Consider the following 20,399-nt stretch of genomic DNA (forward strand, 5'->3'; position numbering starts at 1 on the left):
CTTAAGTATTAAATATTGGTAAAAATATAAATTTTAGGATAACATACCATGGAATTATAATGTTCTATTACGTATTGTGTTGTCATTACAAGTATTGCCACATTTTGTATTGTTACTTGAATATTTTTACTGCTGTAATTGCCTATTGCTCATATTTGATCTATTCTTACTGTACACCGCCTTGAGTGAATTCCTTCAAAAAGGCGGTAAATAAATCCTAATAAATGAAATGGAAACTGACCTTACATTGACACCCATATTGTTTGGCTTCCTATACCTGTAGTGGATAGCTTTTCTTATTTAGGAGTACTTTTTGATTATAATCTTTCTTAAAATGATCAAGTATCATCACTAATGAAAAGGAGTATACTTTACATCAAATATGTTTGGTGAAATATTTATTGAATGAATTGGCCTTACATGCTTTATATTCATTATTAATCTCCTTCCTGGATTATGGGAATATGGATTATGTGACAACGTCGTACAGTAATATGCAGCACTCAGGGTACTTGGAAACATTTGTAAGTATGATCATATTACTCCTCTCCAAGAAATATCATTAGTTGCCTGTTCAATTTAGAATTAATTTTAAAGACCTTATGATCGCTTACAAATGAATTGCTTGCCACCTTACCTAAGTATTCTAGCTATCCCTTACACACCCGTTAGGGCCGTCAGATTGTTGCAGGGCCATAGAATGGTTTTACCACACATTTTTAGTGTGTGATGGGAGTCCACACTTGTAAGTGCATTGTTTTTGGTTGGCTCTAGTTCTCTGAAATAGGCTTTCAAAATATATTTGTGATGAAATGAATTAGACAAGATTTAAATTTCTGTTAAAGACTCACTTTTCTCTGTTTTTTGGCATTCAACCTGAAGAGGCGTGGAGGATATACCGACGCATGGATGACATACCGACTCGTGGATGACTAATGCAATGCAATTCATATATTTTTTATTTTTTTTTCTAGGATGTCTATTAGCTCTTTCCTATTATGATTTTATGAAATTCCTTTCTGATATTTTGCTTGTCTTTTATTGTAAACATCCATCATCTGTGGCTGGGCAGTATATTACATTTTAAATGATAAACGATATGTTGCACTGATTTCAGTGGGTAGGATCAGAGGCTACAAATGCTACACTACTTTGGGATATGAGTTCAAAATCAGAACCGGCCAAGAAATCTGCCTCTTGGAATTGGGTAACTTGGCCACTCTATAGTTGACAACCCTAGTATGTTAGTCTGCCTGTAGTTTGCCAGTGCTGCTCAACACTGTACTTGGAGGTACATGTAGCCAGTGAGGTTTTCATGATTACCACATACAGTTGTATGTGTGAGAGATTTGCAGACAATGAATCTCCAATGCAAGCAAATGTATCTCATGTATATCCTGAATGCTTGACTGGTGAGGGTTGAGAAGGCTTGGTATATATTGTTTTATTTATACATGCGTTTGCCTCGAGTTGGATATTTCACTGTCAGCTAGAGTGATGTTACTATATTAGTGAATGCTAATGTTATTAGCATTATATTTTCCAACAGATCGCATTCTATACAATGGGACCTCGTTACTAATAAAGGGCCCTGTTTACTAAGCAGCATTAAGGGCATGTTAGTGTTTTTAGCATGTACTAATGAGTAGCATGCGCTAAACACTAAGTTGCCCATAGGAAGATATGGGCGACTCTAGCGTTTAGCGTGTGTTAAAAATGCTAGCACAGCTTAGTAAACATGGCCCGAAGTGTATTAATGGCATGGACACATGTTAGTAACTTTAGCTGTATACTGCATGTGAATACCTGCCAATAACATACAACCATGGCTTCTGATTTTAAGTTTTAACCAATAAAACATCCCAATGCAAAAATATTAAAAAAAGGTGTTTATCCATTTACTTACTTAGGCTTGGGTCCATCTGTGCCAGTAGGCACATAGGGAAGCAAGTTTTCAACAATTTTCAGATGGCAGCAATGCCCTTGACTTCTTCCTATGTAATGCCAACATGCTGTACTTTGTTTTCTTTCTGTAGTAATATAGTGTTGTGTGTTAGGTTATATCCATCCGGGAAAATGGTCTGATGCAGAGGGTAGATTTTATTAGGTTCTTGCTAAATATTTTGTGAGCTATGATTTTACTTTTTTTTTTACTTGATGACCTTAACCTTCATTTAGAAATAGTCTTTTTAGAAGCAGTTGGTTTACAGTGATTGTTTAATGCTCCTACACACATGATAAAGGCCATCAACTGGATTTGTTAGCATCCACTACAGCTCTTAAGGAGTGTGCTACTCTGTCTTTTAACACAATTACAGTAGTTCCATGGTCTGATTACTTTCTATTAGATTTCACCCTTCTTGAAGAGAAGTATCGAAGAAGAAATCTGTCTCTCATCATCTCTCTTGTTATAGGGACATGGATGAATGAATGGGGGCAGGGGAGAGAGGAAATTTGAAGGATATGGGTGGATGGAGGAGACGGCAGGAGAGAATGGAGAGTTCCTGGACATAGATGGAGAATTGCAGTTCCTCAGTTCCCCAGGACCAAAGTCCACCACCCTAACCACTAGGCCACTCCTCCACTCTAGAAAACTAGACAATCATAAGAATAGTCATACTGGGTCAGACTGATGGTCTATCTGGCCCAGTATCCTGTTTCCAGCAGTAGCAGTCCAGGACACAAGTACCTGGCAGAATCCCAAAGAGTAGCAAGATTCCATGCTGCCAACCTTAGGTACAAGAAGTGGCTTTCCCCGTGGTGATCTTAATAGCAGTTTATGGACTTTCCTGCTGGAACTTGTCCAAACCTTTCTTAAACCCAGACATTCAACAACTGTTACTACATCAGCAAAGCGTTCCAGATCTCAACTATTAATTGACTGAAAAAAATATTTTCTCCTATTTGTTTTTACCATGTAACTTCATGAAGAATTCTCTTGTTTTTGTACTATTTAAAAGAGCAAACAGTGGATTCACATCCACCTGCTGTACTCCACTCAGAATTTTGTAGCTCTCTATCATATCTCCCTTCAACTGTCTCTTCTCCAAGCTGAAGAGCTGTAACCTCTTAAGCCTATCCTCTTATGAGAGGAGTTCCATCTCCTTTATCATTTGGTCGCCCTTTTTTGTACCTTTTTTAAAATTCTGCTATACCTTTTTCAAGATATGGCAATCAGAATTGCACACAGTACTCGGGATGAGATCGCACTATGGAGTGATACAGAGGCATTATAATGTTCTTTGTCTTATTTTGTCCCTTTTGTCCCTTTCCTAATAATTCCTAACATTGTATTTGCTTTTTTGACCACCACTTCATAGTGTAGAACCTAACATCAAGTAGCTATGATTTAGATTATTCTTAATGTGTATCACTTTGCATTTGTCCACCTTAAATTTCATCTGCTATTTGGATGCCCGGTCTTCCAATTTCCTAAGGTCTTCCTGCAATTTCTCACAGTCCGCATGTGATTTAACCATTTTAAATAGTTTTGTGTCATCTGAAAATTTAATCACCTCACTCATTTTTTCTGTTCCAAGATCATTTATAAATATGGTCAGTAACATCGGTCCTACTACCAGTCCTGGGGCATTCCACTATTTATCTTTCTCTATTGAGAGAAATGGCCATTTAACCCTACCCTCTTTAATATCTTTTAACCTCCTATCCCTAATTTTCTTAGGAGTCTCTCATGAGAGACCTTATCAAATGCTTTCTGAAAATCTAGGTAAACTAAGAGGCATATTTTCAAAGCACTTTGGGAGGCTAAGTTCCATAGGTTTCTATGGAACTTTGGGAGGCTAAGTGCTTTGAAAATATGCCTCTATGTCAACTGGCTTACCTTTATCCACATATTAAGAAGCATGAATAACTACCTGAACTTTTGGAAATGCTTCAAAGCTTTTTTTTCTTCAAAACGTTATTCTACAAAGACTCAAAATAACTCCAGCTATAGTCGAATTAACTCTTCCCTACCTCGATTAGATACGTGAAGAAAACAGTCGTTTTGTTAGCATGCAATCTACCGCTACTCTTCACTCTAATTCTCCTACCTCAAATATGTAACTATTTTATTATCATTGTAAGCCACATTGAAACAATCTTAATTGGAAAATGTCAGATTTAAATGCCAAATAAATAACATAAAATTCATTACTTGAAAGAAACCATGTTTGTCTATTTTTTTGGTAAATTTTATTCTTTATAATACTTTCTATCATATTGCCTTGCACTGACTTCACATTTACCAGCCTGTAATTTTCTGGATCATTCTTGGAACCCTTTTTAAAAATTGGAAGGCAGCCAATGTAACAACAATCTTCAGGTACCACTAACAATTTTAATAACAAGTTAACAAATAATTAATAATAGATCAGCAGTTTCGTGTTTTCAGTTCTGGTGTGTCTACCGTCCGGTCCAGATGGTAGACACACCAGATTTACTATTCTTTAGCTTGTCAGTTTGACTCAGTTCGTCATCCATGTTCATTGAGAGTTGTTTCAGTTCCTTCATATCGTCACCCTCGAAAACTATTTCTGGCACAGGTAGAACTTCCTCTCCAGTAAACAGTGAAACAAAAAATTAATTCAGTTTCTCCACTATGTACTCCCTGAGTGCCCCCTTTCTATTCCTTGAAAATGTAACAATCCCACTGATTCCCTCACAGGCTTTCTGCTTCTGATAAACCTAAAAAAAAAGTTACTATGCAGTTTTTACCTTTTACAGTTAATTTATTGTCAAATTTCCTTTTAGCCTTTTTTATCTGTGCTTTGCATCTATCTTGTCAAAACTGCTGCTTCTTGTTTTCTTCATTCAAATCCTTTTTTCCATGGCGTCCCACAGATCAATCCAGAGACTTGTGGGTTGTGTCCCTCTACCAGCAGATGGAGATAGAGAGAACCTCCGAGGTTTGCTATATGTGGACCTGTGCAGCCAGCTGAACCTCAGTATTCTCTCTATCTAGCATCTGTGTGCAGCTCTGGTTTGATCTGGCTACTGGTGTCCTTTGGGCCTAGTTTAGCACAGACCAGGGTTGAGTGGCTGTTTGCAACTTGTGGTTTACACCTGGTGGTGCCAGGTCCCTCCCGGTCTCCCCCTACCTTTCCTCCGTTGCCTGGGGCTGTTGGCCTGATCGGGCGTTTCCTTTCTCTCCTGACTTAAAAAAAAAAAAGGTAAGAGACTTTGTTTTTGTTTAATCATACGGAGGAACTAGACGTTCTGCCGAGTCAGTTTTGGGGCAGGTGTTTGTGGAGTATGTCAGTACCTTCTGAGGTGGCTAAGCGCTGCTCCCGGTGTGGTGGCTAGAGAGCAGCATCGGGGAAGTATGAGTCCTGCTGCCGTCAGCCCGCAGTGGGTGTTCAGCGCGACGAGGGTTCCCCACAGGCGTCCGGTGAGTCGGAAGTGCAGGGGATTATTTCAGCAGTTTCCTCGGGGCAGTTAGTGCAGTTCGCTTTGGCAGGCACCATTTTTTTCCTCTCGGGTGCGACCCGCTCCGCACGTGGCGGTTGATAGACAAGAGGTGCGGCATGCTTCTGTGGCACAGGCTCCAATGGAGGGAAGCGATGTACAGGGAGCAGGGGAATCCCTTTCAGTTCCTTTTTCCCTGGATTTAGTTTTTTTAATGCACAATGCCTTTCTTTTGAAGAATCAGGAGCTTCTCTTGAGGCAGCCCTGTCTCTTCCTCAGCAAACTTCGGTTGCTGCAGCCTCTGTCTTTCCTGCCAAAACGTTCCCGGGTGGAGATTTTGGATCTCGAGGAACTATCTGACACAGATGGCCCGGTTTTGTCTTCGGGCTCTCCCTCAGAATCATTGGATTTGGCAGATGAGGTCACCCTGCCCTCTGAGGAGGGGGTGATCTGACGACTGCCCGCCTTTTTCACAGGGAAGAACTTCCCTCCCTGATTGTTAGGGCTTTTGAGGTTTTGGCCATTTCCTCCCTGAATCATCAGAGGGAACAGGCCCGGTGCCCTCTTTTATGTCTGGCACCAAATGCCCACCTCGTTCCTCTCATGTGCATGAGGCCATGAAGATCCTTATTTCGGTGCAGTGGGATACGCCGGACAGTGGGCTTAAAGTTGCTTAGAGCTAGGTCGCGTCTTTACACGCTATCTACTCCTGACTTAGACTTGCTGAAGGTCACTTCGGTGGATTCCTTAATCACAGCGGTCACTAAGAAAATCACTCTCCCTGTGGAGGGTGGCACGGCGCTCAAGGACCCTCAGGATTGTAAGTTGGAGACTTGCTTGAAGCTGTTCTTGAAGTAGCGGCCCTTTCCCTGCAGGCCTCAGTTTGTGGCTCCTATGCGGCGTGGGCATGCTTATCATGGGTACAGAAAGCCTACTCTCTGGAAGATCTTGTGACTGTTTTGCCGGCCTTGGAGTCCGGTTTAGCCCTCTTTGGGGATCTTCTTTATGATCTTTTGAGGGCTTCGGCGAAGGAGGTTTCCCTTGCAGTCACCGTGCACCACTGGCTGTGGTTGCGGCATTGGGCTGCAGACGTGGCCTCTAAGTCATGTTTAGCAAGGGTTCCTTTTAGGGGAAAGCTTTTGTTTGGGACAGACTTAGAACAGATTGTGAAGGACCAGCGCCTCCCAAAGGACAGGTCCAAGTTTGTACGACCGGCGGGACCTAGACCTAAGTTTAGGGATACACTGTGTTACCATCCAGGTCGCGGGGCCTCTTTTCAGAGAGCAAGATCTTCTCAGAGGCCTCAGCCCTTTAGAGGTGACAGACGGGCCTTCCTTTTTGGTAACAGAAGCCAGCCTGCAGCCAGGTCCGCCCAATGATGGGGCCCTGGTTCATATCCAGCCGGTTATTGGGGGCAGACTGTCCCTATTCCTGGTGGAGTGTACCAGGGTAACATCCAACGAATAGGTCTTGGAGGTTATCAGAGACGGCTACAAGTTAGAATTGGCTCGTCCGATAGTAGACTCTTTTCTGGAATCTCCTTGCAAATGTCCTGCCAAGGTGCGGGCCGTTCAACACACCCTCCTCAACTTACAACGGCTGGGTGCTGTCCAGCCTGTACCCCCAGCAGAAAGAGGGTGCGGTCGATACTCCATTTATTTTGTGGTGCCAAAAAAGGCGGTTCTTAGTGACCCATCTTAGATCTTAAGTGCGTCAACAGGTCCTTACGGGTTCGGCTTTTCCACATGGAAACCCTCCGATCGGTGATCGCAGCAGTACAGCCAGGGGAGTTTTTGACCTCTCTCGATCTCAGAGGCCTATTTACACATTCCAATCTGGCCTCCCCACAGGCGCTTTCTTCGCTTTGCAGTGCTTGGTCGTCATTTTCAATTCAAATCGATTCCCTTCGGCCTAGGCACAGCGCCTCTGACCTTTTCCAAGGTCCTGGTAGTAGTGGCGGTGTATCTCAGGAAGGAAGGGATTCAGGTCCATCCCTAGCTAGACGACTGGCTTGTGTAGGCGTCTTCTTTCGAGGAGAGTCGGCGGGCAACCGACAAAATGGTTGGGTTGCTTCAGTCGCTTGGTTGGGTGATCAACTTCCCGAAGTGCAGCCTAATGCCTTCCCAAACGCTGGAATACTTGGGGGTGTGCTTCGATAACTGATCAGGGATAGTTTTTCTTCCTTCAGCTCGAGCACAGCGGTTACAGGCTCAGTTACGAGCGCTGTTTCAAACTCCGAACCTGCGGGCTTGGGACTATGTACAAGTTCTAGGTTCCATGGCCTCCACCTTGGACGTAGTAAAGTGGACCAGAGCTCACATGCGCCCCCTGCAGTGTCACCTTCTGAGCCGTTGGTCTCCGCTATCGGAGGATTACGAGGTTTGGGTGCCATGTTCGGCCCGTCTTCACACAATCATGCACAGGTGGTTCATTCAAAAGAATCTGGTGTCGGGCATTCCTCTGGCAACCCCAGACTGGAAGATAGTGACCACGGATATGTCACTGTCTGGCTGGGGGGCTTGTTGCCTGCAACAGACGGCCCAGAACGTTTGAACTTCGACGGAGGCGTCATGGTCCATCAACCACTTGGAGTTACGGGCGATTCGTCTGGCCCTTTGGGAGTTTCTGTCTCTTCTCCGCGGTTGCCCAGTTCGAGTTATTTTGGACAATGTGATGGCGGTCGCCTGCGTAATCCATCAGGGGGGCACCAGGAGTGCACCCCTAGTGTGCAAGGTGGCTCTGATCTGCCGTTGGGCAGAGACTCATCTCTCTTTCTTGACAGCGGCTCATATAGCGGGGTCACAGAATGTGCAAGTGGACTTTCTCAGTCGCCACCAGTTGGAGCCGGGGGAGTGGACGCTCTCCCCTTTGGCCTTCGATCAGATAACTGGCCGTTGAGGGATGCCAGAGATGGACTTAATGGTCACCACATTCAATACGAAGGTTCCCCCGTTTCTTCAGCAGGGGACGAGAGCTGGGCTTAGAAGGCATCAATGCCTTTCTTCAGCCTTGGCCCAGGGGCCTGCTCTATGCCTTTCCCCCGTGGCCAATGGTGGGCAGGTTACTGACTCGCATTGCCAGTCATCCCGGTTGAGTGATCCTAGTGGCCCCAGATTGGCCCAGACAACTCTGGTACGCAGATGTGATCAGGCTTCTGTTCGATCATCCTTTTCTGCTACTGAGGCAGCACGGTTTCCTGCTGCAGGGGCCAGTCACGATGAAGGATCCCTCCCCCTTTGCTCTTACGGCCTGACCCTTGAAAGGGCAAGGTTGAGAAGAAAAGGGTATCCGGACGCGGTTATCGCTACGATGCTGTAGGCTTGGAAAAGATCCATCTCGATAGCTTATTATAGGGTGTGGTGTACTTTCAATTCGTGGTGTGCGAGTTCAGGATTGTCAGTGGCTTCGGCTTCAGTATCGATTATCCTCACGTTAATTCAGGAGGCTGTACAAAAATCACTCTCGTTGAGTTCTTTTAAGGTGCAGGTGGCAGCTCTGGCATGTTTTAGAGCTCGGCTTCAGGGGTCGTTCATCGCCTCCCACCCGGATGTGGTCCGTTTTTTCAGGGGCGTAAATCGTTTGCGCCCTCCTCACGTGCCAGTTCTGCCATCCTGGAACCTTAATCTAGTTCTCAAAGCACTTCAGTGTCCTCCCTTTCGAACCCTTATCGGGGCTTACAATTAAGGATCTCACTTTGAAGGCGATTTTCCTAGTAGCCATTACTTCCGCTCGGAGAATTTCAGAGTTGCAGAGACCCCTTCCTGTGTTTTACGGAGGCGGAGGTATCAATTAGGACAGTTCCTTCGTTTTTGCCCAAGGAGGTTTCTCGTTTCCACTTTGGACAGTCCCTGCATTTGCTGGCCTTCTGCCGGGAAGATTACCCTGAGCAATTGCGGGCTGTTCGCTGCCTCGACGTGAGACGGGCTCTTCTCGGGTATTTGGAGGTGACGAATGAATTTCGCCTTTCTGACCATTTCTTCTTCCTTTTTGGAGGCAGTAAGATGGGTCATATGGTGTCCAAGGACACCATAGCCCGTTGGTTGCGGGAGGCCTTTTCTTGGTTGCGGGGGGCCTTCTCTTCGGCATACGTGGCATTGGGCAAGTAAGCCCCTTTGCAAGTTCGTGCGCATTCTACGTGAGCTCATGCTTCCTCCTATGCAGAGTCCCGTTCAGTTTCTCTGGAAGATATCTGCAGGGTAGCTACATGGGCTTCGGTCCATACATTCACTCGTTATTATCGGGTGGATGTGGCAGCTCGTCAAGATGCGATGTTTGGCTCATCTGTGATTTCTGCCGGGTTGGGGGCATCCTGCCCTACTTGAGGACTGCTTGGGTACATCCCACAAGTCTCTGGATTGATCTGTGGGACGCCATGGAAGGAAAAATTAATTCTTACTTGATAATTTTCTTTCCATTAGTCCCAACAGATCAATCCAGACCCCCCCCCCCTCCGAGTTTACTGTCTGTGGTTTTGTTGCGGTTGGTTAGTTTTTTTCGGGTTCCGTTGTTCTGAATGTTCCTTTGTTTGATTAAAAAATAAATAAATATAGAAGTGGTGGAAGTATGTTGGGCAATTGGTCTGACAGTGTCAGGAGAGTTTTCTATTGTTTCCATTCCACTGCTTTGGTATCATTCATACTGAGGTTCAGCTGGCTGCACAGGTCCACATATAGCAAACCTCGGAGGTTCTCTTTATCTCCACCTGCTAGTAGAGGGACACAACCCACAAGTCTCTGGATTGATCTGTTGGGACTACTGGAAAGAAAATTATCAAGTAAGAATTCATTTTTCCTCTATTTCATGAAAGATATTCTTTTGGCTCCAATAGCCTCTTCACTTCACCTTTTAACCATGCTGGCTGTCATTTGCTCTTCTTTTTACCCCATAGAATACATTTCGTCTGGGCGTCCAAGAAAATATGTCCATTTCTACTACAGTAGATTTCCTTAGTGTCTTCAACCCAGTTATTAACTCAAATTTGATCACTGTTTCCCAGTGGACCCAGCACTTTTACCTTTCATCCTGCATTCCACTAAGGGCTAGATCTAAAATAGCTCCCCCTGTTGTCGGTTCCTGGACCAGATGATCCAGAAGCAGTCATTTATTTCATCTAGGAATTTTACCTCCATAGCCTTTCCTGACATGACATCCGGTCGATATTGGGGTAATTGAAATCATCTGTTCTTAGTTTTGCCAAATTTGCTAGCTTCCCTAATGCCCTGTGAGTATTCTGTTTTCCTTCACACATGGAATTTCTATCCATTCCATGTTATTTCGTGCTTAATTTTTATTTTGTTAGACTCAATTCCCTCTTTAATATATAGTATCACCACCCCCCCCCCCCCCCAAAAAAAAAAAAATTTTTTTTTTGATCCACCCTATCATTGTGGTATTATTTGTACCCTGGTGAAACAGTGTCCCATTGGTTGTCCTCGTTCCACCAGGTCTCTGAGACACCTTTTATATCTTCTTGGTGAGGGGGGTGGTATACGGCCAGGTTCTCATAAGAACCCTCCCTCACCAATGCTGAGAGCCATTTTAGGATAGGTGGAGCTGACCTACTGAGTCAGAGGGATGGTGTTCAGGCAGGGAGGAGGTCAAATGCCCTTGAGCAAAACAGAGAGAGAGAGGCTCTAAGTAAGGACCCCTCCAAGATTGCAGCAAGTGTGGCTGTGGTTTCTGAAGGGAAGCCCTAGGAAGTGAAGGGTAGCCCTCAAGAATAAGCCTTTACTGAAAGCTTATTAGAAACAGAAGCTCCACTAAGGTAGGCCAAGTTTATCTTGGAAGCCTGTTGCTATTGTAACTTTAGAACTTAGGGCTAGGCCAGGCCAGGCCTGATTTTGCTTAATATCGAAAGACAGAACTTTATCTCTGAGACTCCAGGCCAGAGACAAACTGTGCTGCCACTTTGAAAGACAGGCTAGTGCATGCCATGACCCTGAAGGAGCAAGCCACGGGGAAAACTACTACTACTACAAAACTTTTGAGAGCAAAGACTAACTTCTTGCACGTTCATTTCTCCTTACTTGTGAAAGGAACAGGTTGCCCCTCTCCCTGTGTATCAATAAACTGCTTTTGATTTACTTTTAACCTTCTGCCTGGCTGTGATTAATCAAGGATAAGAACATAAGAATAGCCATACTGGGTCAGACCAATGGGCCATCTAGCCCAATATACTATTGCCAACAGTGGCCAATCCAGGTCACAAGTACCTGGCAGAAACCCAAATAGTAGCAACATTCCATGCTGCCAATTCCAAGGCAATCAGTGGCATCCCCATGTCTGTTCACCCTCGCTCACACTGCTACATATTTCTTCATTTAGTGCTATATGCTCTAATTCCTCATCTTATTTTTTTAGACTTCTGGCATTTATGTACAGACATTTCACATTTCTGTGTTTGTTGTTGTTGTTGTTCATTGTATCTATAAGCTGCTTAGAATTTGACAGTCTTTACTCTGCCCTCCCCTTGAGGACTCCTGACTTTTCTTTCACCTTTCTTGAAACCTCTTTATTGGGATTTTCTAAAGTCCCTGTCTGAACCGTGTTCTCCTGAGTGACTGTCAGCTTTCCCCCCTGTTGTGGTTTAAAAGCTGCTTTATCTCCTTTTTACATGTTAAGGACAGCAGCATTCTTCCATCCCAGTTAAGGTAAAGCCCATCCTTTAGGAATAGGCACCCCTTTGCCCAGAATGTTGCCTGGATTGACTGCTGTTGGAAACAGGATACCGTGCTTTATAGACTTTTGGTGTGTCCTAGTATGGCAATGCTTATGTTTATTCTCTCTTTCTATTATTTTTTAAAGCCTTTTATTTGTGATCTTTGAAACACAATCACAAGTTAACACTTATTTAAGCAAAACACAAATGAATATCAATAATAAGAAAAAACATTAAAATAGGCATGTATGTATATTTTCTCCGAGGACTAGCAGGCTGAGTCATTCTCACAAGTGGGTTGATGATCTGCGTCGGCCCGGGAACCGGCATAATGCATAGCAAAAAAGAAGAAAATTTTGCTAGAGCCTTCTGGCAAGTGTGCTGCACCGCACGTGCGCGAAGTGCCTTCCCCCCTCCCCACCACGCTCCTCAGTTACCTTTTTCCCCCCGATACTTCCATCTGATGAAAGCTCCTTTTGAGCCACTGAATTCTTGCCATCTGAAGTACTGTGCTCTCTGGACTTGAAGGATGCATATACACACATCCTGATACTTCCAGCTCACAGGAAGTATCTTCGGTTTCGGTTTGGGACGCAGCACTGCATACTGCCATTTGGCCTTGCGTCAGCTCCCAAGGTGTTTACCAAATGTCTAGCGGTAGTTGCAGCATCGCTACGCAGACTGGGAATGCATGTGTTCCCTTATCTCAACGATTTCCTGGTAAAAGAGCACCTCGGAGGGCGGTGCTCGGGAGTCCATACAGCAGATTATTCAAGTGCTGGAACTACTAGCGTTCGTGATAAACTACCCCAAGTCCCATCTCAAACCTGTTCAACAATTGGAGTTCAGAAGAGCCTTACTCAACACAAGAACCATTCGAGCCTACCTTCCAGAGAGACATGCGGACAACCTTTTTTCCTTCGTCCCAAGGTTCGAGCGTCTCAGCAAGCCACAGCTCGGCAGATGTTGAGTCTGTTGGGCCACATGGCTTCCACAGTGTATGTTACCCCTATGGCACGTCTTCACATGAGATCTGCTCAATGGACCCTGGCTTCTCAGAGGTATCAAGCTAAGGGGGGTCTGGACGATGTAATCTGAGTGTCCCCCAAGTTTGTACACTCTGCAGTGGTGGACAATTCAGTCCAGTTTGACCTTGGGACTTCCATTTCAAATTCCTCAGCCACAAAACGTGCTGACGACGGATGCATCCCTCCTGGGTTGGGGGGCTCATGTAGATGGGCTTCACACTCAAAGAGCCTGGTCTTCCCCCCCCCCCCCCCCCCCCCCAGGAAACAGATCTTCGTTTCAACCTCCTGGAGCTCCAAGCGATCTGGAACGCTCTAAGGGCTTTCAGAGATCGGCTGTCCAACCAATTTATCTTAGTTCAGACAGACAATCAGGTTGTGATATATTACACCAACAAGCATGGGGGGGCACCGGATCTCGCCCTCTGTATCAGGAATCTGTCCAGATGTGGCTTTGGACATGCCGTTACGTCGTGTTTCTCCAGGCCACTTATCTGGCAGGCGTAAACAACGGTCCAGCCAACAGGCTGAGCAGGATAATACAACCTCATGAGTGGTCTCTGAACATGTGTGTAGCCCGCAAGATCTTCCGAGTGTGGAGCACCCCCTTGGTGGATCTGTTTTGCCACTTAGCTCAACCACAGGGTCCCTCAGTTCTGTTCCAGGCTGCGTCGGTGGCTCACTTGAGGTCAGCCTCCATTGAAGAAATTTGCATAGCTGCAACATGGTTTTCAGTCCACACATTCACATCTCACTACTCCCTTGAGCAGGATACCTGACGTGATAGTTGGTTTGGGCAGTCAGTGTTGCAGAATCTGTTTGGGCTTTAGAACCCAACTCCACCCTCCTAGGCCTGTTTTGTTCTGTTCCAGGCTGCACTGTCAGCTAGTTTGTATATAGTTTCAGGTTAATCTATTTTACGTCCTCGCCATTGCGAGGCCCAGTTGACCAATGTTTGTTACTTTGGGTGAGCCTAGATGCTAGGGATACCCTACTTGTGAGAATGACTCAGCCTGCTTTTCCTCAGAAAAAGTGAAGATACTTACCTGTAGCAGATATTCTCCGAGGACAGCAGGCTGATCATTCTCACAATCCCGCTCACCTCCCCTTGGAGTTGTTTCTTTTCTTTTCTTTATGCATTTGGATTAAACTGAGGAGGGCGGTTGCACGGCACATGCGCCAGAATGCTCTAGCAAAATTTTTTTCTTTTTCTATGCAATATATTGGTTCCCGGGCCGACATGGATCATCGACCCACTTGTGAAAATGATCAGCCTGCTGTCCTCGGAGACTGCCTGCTACAGGTAAGTATCTTTGTTTTTCTTAGACCACAGCTATGGGGGATGAAGCTAACGATAGATAAGGTGATCCAATGAAGAAACCTATAAGAAAAATGAAAAGGTTATTTATGTGAAAGACCCCCTCTTAATACAAAATAACAACCTTTACAGAAATGAGATGCTACCAGTAGAAATTCTCTTCAGGTCCAAAAAGCTTTTAACTGCTGTGGAAGAAAGAGAACTTTTTGTTCCCAAATATTTTACCATACATTTAACGGATAATCCAACAGAACGGATGCTCCCAAAGTTAAAGCTTCTTGTTTCAGGGCCAAAAACTTTTTTCTCCGTTCCTGTGTTTGTTTAGTCATATCGGGATACATCCAAATCTTTTTATCACAAAATAACAGCCCGGAATTCCAGAAGTACATTCTCTTAACACCGTTCAGGTCTTGTTCAAACACAATGGAAACTAGTAAAGATGACCTCTCAGATTCTTCGGTCAATGATATTTCTAAAATTGCAGGTATGTTTAAAGCTTCAACTTTGCTTCCTGAGAAGTCCCTGAAGGATCACCCAATTCGTTTTTAGAGGCATCAGGAATATAATAAATCCTATTTAATAGAATTATAGCTTCAGGGGAATGTTAACTTCAGTGTTTCAATAATATATTTCATAAAGGCAGCACCAGTAGGGACACCAGGAAAGTTGAGAAGATGAAGATTAAGCCATCTGTTATAATTCTCTATTTGCTCAATTATTTATCTTTCATAATGGCTTAGTGATTTCTGTAACAATTTAACTTCTTTCTGAGTTTTTTTTTTAAATTTGAGTTATGCATTCAACTTTAACCCCTTCCAAATTCTTTGAAAGGGAATTCAGTTTACTCATGAGTGCTTCCCTGGACTTAAAGACCATTCCATCTTATTTCCTGAGAGGTAGCCAAATGCTTTCCAATATGACCACCATGGGAGCTTCATTAATCTGAGAACCAAATTGCATTCCACCACTGTAACTCACACCACTGACCCTTTCAACATCAACTCTCCCATTCGGGGTCTCCAACTCAGCAACTTCTGCGGGGAAACCCTTTCAGTGCTGCAGAGTTGTTGCTTTCCGGAGGCAAGAATGTGACGTTAAGCCCCAAAGCCTCAGATGTGCCTTCCCCTGAAGCCAAACTGGGGTCTTGGCTGCATAGCGAGTCATCGTTCTTGAAGAGGTTAGAAGTTTTTAAAGCAATTTTAGCTCTTCCTCTTCCTCCTCCACTCCAGTCAGGTACTCTCTGTCCTCTTTGATTCCCAGTGTACCTGGACTGGCTCCGTTTCCTATTCGTTCCCCCACCCTCAAGCCATTAAGTTTGGCTGGCATTTATGCCCTTCTCTCACTGAGCTGGCAGGAGGAACGATGCTTCTCACAGCTCTTTGTTTTTGTTTTGTTTTTAAAGCAGTGCAGGACCAGTCTTCTAGGATTTTCCTTGAGATCTACAGGAACTCCAATGGCTCATGCCACAAGACTAGCCCCACATGGCTTGGGAAGCTGATACTATGCAAAGTGGCGTTCCATTGGCTTGGGAAACAAACTGTGCAAATCACCATTCCAACGGAGGTGGGGAAGAGGAGGATTCTCTGGGTTGTGCTTTCATTGTTGCTGTTCTTTGTGCTGTCCACTTCAGGGGTGGTAGATCAAGCTGCAGCTCAGCATTGGAATGTTCTTTTTTTTGGGGGGTAGGCATATTGCCTCCTTTCATTGAAATACTTCCTGTGATACTGGGAGGAAGGAGTGATGTTTGAAATAAGGAGGAAGAAAGGAGAGCATGCTTGGAGGGAGTATAAGAAGTAAGGAACACTTTGGTTAATTTAGATTTTGCTCACACCTTTTTCAGTAGTAGCTCAAGGTGAGTTACATTCAGGTACGTATGGAAGGACAGAAGAAAAGTCAAAGGAATTAAATTCAACTAAAAATAGACAAAAATAAGCAAACTAAGAAAAACAGTTCCCCAAAATAACCAAATGTTAGAAAAAGAGAGGAAAATAATTTATTGCATCCTAAAAATGTTTTGTATATGTCTAAATTTCTTTTTTTAATACACTTAGAGATAAATTGCACTGTGATTTGGAGGATCCAACACCGGCTGGTTTGCTCTGGGCATCAGGATGGAAAGCTAGGGTTGTTGCTGAGGAATAGAGATACAGATTCACTGGTGAACCTGAAAGAATTTGGGAATTCATGTTCCAATTTATTAACATATTTTGTAATTAATTTTTGGTGTTGGGAATCCTGCACCATCAGCCAGATTCTATACAGCATACCTTGAGACATGCACCGAAATCCAAGCATATTTTATAACAATGCGTGTAACTTAATTGGCTTAAGCTAATCAGCATTGATAACAGCTCTTAAGCAATAATGAGCACTGATTGGCAATATTTAGAATTTACGCTCACAACTCGCTAAGTTTACTCTGTAATGCAGTGTGCCTAACTTCTGATGCATGCAGGCAAAGGGGGCGTGGTTATAGTCAGGAAAATGGACGTTTCCTGGGTGTTTTGAAATTTATGGTTGTAGTTGTAGAATATGGCCCAGTATACCTAAATCTATGCACCAGGATTTACGCCATGTTTTTATTAGTGCAAATGGAGGTGCATAGTTTTAGACACTGAGATATCAACTAAGTATATTCTATATACTGCACCTAAATCTAGGCGCTGCTTATAGAATATGCTTAGTCGGCATTAATTTCTGCGCCGATTTTATTAATTTTTTAAAAATGTTTAGGCGCCATATATAGAATCGCCTTCCATGAGAAGGGATCTCCAAATGTTGGAAGAATGGTCGAGGGTCAGCCAGTTAAAATGTAATGCTAAGAAGTGCAGAGTGATGCACTTTGGGTGCAAAAATCCAAAAGTGATGTATCAGGAGGGAAGAGATTGATAAGCTTGGCTCAGGAGAGGGACCTTGGGGTGATGGTGTGTGAGGATCTCAAGGTGGTGGAACAATGTGACAAGGCAGTGACCACGGCCAGAAGGATGCTAGGCTGCATAGAGAGGGGTATAACCAGCAGAAGAAGGGAGGTGTTGATGCCCCTGTTCAAGTCATTGATGAGGCCTTACTTGGAGTATTGTGTTCAGTTTTGGAGTCTGTATCTTGCTAAAGATGTAAAAAGGCTGGAAGCAATTCAAAGAAAAGCAACAAAAATGGTATGCGGTTTGCAAGACATACAAGGAGAAACTTGATGACTTGAACATGTATACCCTGGAGGAAAGGAGAGCCAGGGGTGATATGATACAGACGTTCAAATATTTGAAAGGTATTAATCCGCCAACAAACCTCTTCCAGAAACGGGAAAGTGGTAGAACGAGAGTATGTGAATTGAGGTTGAAGGGGGACCAACTCAGGAATATTGTCAGAAAGTATTTTTTCACTGATAGGGTGGTGGCTACTTGGAATGCTTTCCCACAGCAGGTGGTGGAAATGAAAACCATAACGGAATTCAAAATGCATGGGATAAACACGCAGGAATCCTATTTAGAAGGAATCACTCCAAAGAAGCTTAGTGGGCACTAGGTGGCAACACTGGTAAATGGGAAGCAAAGCCGCTGGGCGGACTTCTGCGGTCTGTGGCCTGGATAGATATGGATGGGCTGAACTGGAGCTTTTCAAGGGCTTTGATGACATGTTCAGAAGTTTTAGAACAAGGGCGGTGCCTGGCAGACTTCTATGGTCTATGCCCTGAAAATGGAATAAATCAAGATCAGGTATATAGATCATGTATCACCTCATATCTTTATGAAATGAGTTTTATCTACTCAGGCAGACTAAATGGACCATACAGGTCTTTATCTGCTCTGATGTGAAATAGTTTGGGAACCAGTTCTCTACAGAATATTCCAGCCCATCGAAAGAGAGGAAACTAGGCTCAGAATCCATATGTCCTGACACCATACAGAACTTACATAAGAGCAAACGGTCTGTGTCTTTTGTCTCCTAGAGAGAAACATAATTTTTAGACATTCACTACCAACTGTAAGAGCTTTACATATACATTTTAATGTATGAATTAAAGGTCCAGGGTCAAGCTACAGGGTGTTAATTACCACTTCCTGGTGCTAAAACTAACTTTCAGTCAGTAGTTCAATAAAAACTAATATAACATGAACTGAAATTTTTACTTCAGATCAATGGAGTCAATAGAAACAACTTGATTGATTTTCATTATAGTTGTTTCACCTGCAGATGCATTGGCTTTTATATTGGTATTGAATAGGTTGGTAATAGCTAGCAGCTGCAGAGCAATCCATGTTTTGAAACACATCTGTTGCCTACAAATATGGGAGATGGGGTGGGGGGTTTGCTGATATCAATCTTCTGCTGGTACAAAGTGATTGCTTTCAGTGGTAACAGAGACCCATTATTTAGGGTATATTGCTTACAGTCCATGCAGTGTGAGGCTGTGGGGATACTCTCTGTAGCGTATACTTACTTTCTAACTGTCTGCCTAAGAGACTGAGCAAATTATCTCACTTGGCATCTTTCCCAGAATTCATAGAAGATATATTTTTAAAAATAACTTCTGAAGATGTTCTTTAAATGTGATCACTATTGTACTTTTATGTAATGTTTTTTCCATATTATAAAAAAACGCTGCTTCATTATAGAATTTGAGTGGTTCTTCAATAACCCTCAACAGGTAACTAAAATTTGCATGTTAATTCACTTTTGGAAATTCTTAAGGGCCAGATTTAGAAACTAGTGAAACAAACACTAAGAATGAACAAAGCTCACTGCATGGGATCAGTGTAATAGCATTACAGCAATAAATAGTACTGCTAGGCAATGAAAATCAATTGGAGATGCACTTAGCAGGACAAGGAAAAAAAAACATGTATTGGAGAACCAGAACTTTGCAAGAGTAATTAGGAAACTACAGAAGTAGAAAATCAAAGAAAAGTAATAGAGATTATTTGTACAGTGGAAGAGGGAACAATTTTGTATTTCTAGATTCTAAGATAAGAATCACTGGTAAATATGAAAGTATGGTTATGGATAAACTGAAGAATGTGAGTAGGGAGTTTGTGCTACCTATTGAGTTCCAGGAAAGAGTTTCTAGCAGCAATTATTTTTCTGGGCTTCCTTATTTAACCAGTTGCATAACTACTGTATATACTCATAAGTCCCATGTATAAGTCAAGGGCAGTTTTGGGACTAAAAATGGCCAAAACACTGTGAGCTGTGTGTGAGTCCATCCTTCACCTGGTTTAGTACCCTTCTTTCCTTCCCCTCCACCCAGAGTTCAGCATATGCTTACCACCATCACCCCTCTCTGGGAATCAGAATCAGTGAGCTCCAGGCCCTGGTAGCTCATTTTATTTATTTATTTATTACATTTGTACCCCGCTCTTTCCCACATACAGCAGGTCCAGTGCGGCTTACATAGTAAAAGAAAGCATCTTACATGGTAAAGAATACAGTAAAAACAAGGAAATGTAGGAACAGTATTATAAATTGTGATGATCATAACTACTTACATTATGGAAAGGCATTACAAAGGACATGTGAAAAGAACTTAATGAACTACAATAGGGGAGGTAGACAAGGATATGATAGGTGAAAGGGAAGGAGAATGGGAGGGAAATGGTAAAGGATGGAGGGAGGAAGATGAGGGATTGAGTATAACATTGGGGTCAGAGTAAGCGTCGACGTCTTAGCAGGAGTATCGTAGGTGATCTGGTGGAATTAAGCTCATCCACTGTATACTAAATTTCATCACAATAGAGTAGTTCTCCACACGCACCCTGAGTTCCTTATTAAGGTAGTGTTGGAGTTCCATCTTAACCAGTCAATTGTTATACCAGCGTTTTTCCCAAACTCTCAAGCCCATCCTGGCAAAAGTGTACTGAATACCTTAGACTGCAGGCGAGCCTTAGTCTTCTATCTGGAGCAGACTCAAGCCCATAGATAGTCCACCCTGCTTTTCGTTTCTTTTGACCCCAACATTTGCCATCGGCAAATGCACACTTTCAAATTGGATAGGAGA

The 20,399-nt window shown here is 43.5% G+C and overlaps 1 protein-coding gene across 1 annotated transcript in view; it reads left to right on the forward strand.

The window, feature by feature from the left end:
- The window catches only part of ERP44 (endoplasmic reticulum protein 44), a 238,984-nt gene that overhangs the window by 813 nt on the left and 217,772 nt on the right, over positions 1-20,399 (forward strand). The gene's annotated exons all lie outside the window — the stretch shown is intronic.

The sequence above is a fragment of the Microcaecilia unicolor genome, chromosome 1 (genome assembly GCF_901765095.1).
Source record: "Microcaecilia unicolor chromosome 1, aMicUni1.1, whole genome shotgun sequence".
Taxonomy (NCBI): domain Eukaryota; kingdom Metazoa; phylum Chordata; class Amphibia; order Gymnophiona; family Siphonopidae; genus Microcaecilia; species Microcaecilia unicolor.